The following is a 1327-nucleotide window of genomic DNA, read 5'->3' as shown; positions in this document are numbered from 1 at the left end:
GAGTCCAAGCATGTTGCTCGCTATATCTCACAAAACCACCTTCTTCATTATTGACCTCGAGAGCGTCTAACTGAACACGAACTGCGGCCCCTGTCATCATCGGTGGTGCGGGGTCTGTAACTACGACATGTTTTGTAAAATTATTGATGTCTTGTCTGAATGGATGGTCAGGAGGGAGGAATTGTCGATGTTTGTCGAATGAAGAATATTTGCCACCCTTCGACAACCAAATGAACTTCAAAGATGCTTTGCATACTGGGCATGGGAACTTCCTGTGAACACACCATCCGCAGAAAATCTCATATGCCGGCAAGTCATGCAGGGAATACTGGTACCAAACATGCATCTTGAAGTTTATCTTTGTAGCTCGGTCATATGTCCATACCCCTTCCTCCCAAGCACGGACCAAATCATTAATAAGAGGCTCCATGTACACACTCATATTATTCCCCAGGTGCTCTGGAATTATCAACGATAAGAATATATTATGTTGTTGAAAGAGGATGCCAGGGGGGAGATTAAGGGGGATAACGAAAATGGGCCAACAGGTGTATGGGGCGGCCGCCATTCCATAAGGATTGAACCCATCTGTTGCCAACACAACACGTACATTACGGGCCTCTAGAGCTTTCGCAGGATAAATCGCATCAAAGCTTTTCCAGGCTTCAGCATCGGATGCGTGTACCAGCTTCTCAGGATTATATCGACGTCCGTTTTTGTGCCATGTCATCTGTTTCGCGGATTCTTCAGTCATGTAAAGTCGTTGGATCCTCGGTATGAAAGGAAGATACCGTAGAACCTTCACGTGGATTGCGAACTGCTTCTTCTAACCATCACCAGAGTCTATGTCCAGAAACCTAGATGATTCGCACTTCACACAGTACTTTGCTTCCGCATACTCTTTCCTAAATAAGATGCATCCCTTCGGGCAAGCATGTATATGCTCGTATGGCATCTTAAGTGCACGAAGGAGTTTCTGTGCCTCATACATGCTCTTTGGCAATATGTGACCAACTGGGAGCAGGCTTCCAAAAACTGTCAGCATAATATCAAACGTGTCTCGACTTAAGCTAAACTGAGACTTTATAGCCATTAGGCGTGCAATGGCAACCAGTTGAGAAACCTTGGTATGGTCGTGAAGGGGTTGCTGTGCCGCAGACAACATTTCGTAATAAGCCTTTGTGGTAGCCTCTAGCTCCTCCTCCCCATGTGCTTCATCGAAGTGTGCTTCATGATAGTCATTTAAGATGTCTCCCACCCTGGCATCATCATCATATTACTCGATGCATTGTCTCAAGACCTCGTCTCTCCCATGATCGGATCACCA

The sequence above is a fragment of the Setaria italica genome, chromosome III (assembly GCF_000263155.2).
Source record: "Setaria italica strain Yugu1 chromosome III, Setaria_italica_v2.0, whole genome shotgun sequence".
Classification (NCBI taxonomy): domain Eukaryota; kingdom Viridiplantae; phylum Streptophyta; class Magnoliopsida; order Poales; family Poaceae; genus Setaria; species Setaria italica.
This window is presented reverse-complemented; position numbering follows the sequence as displayed.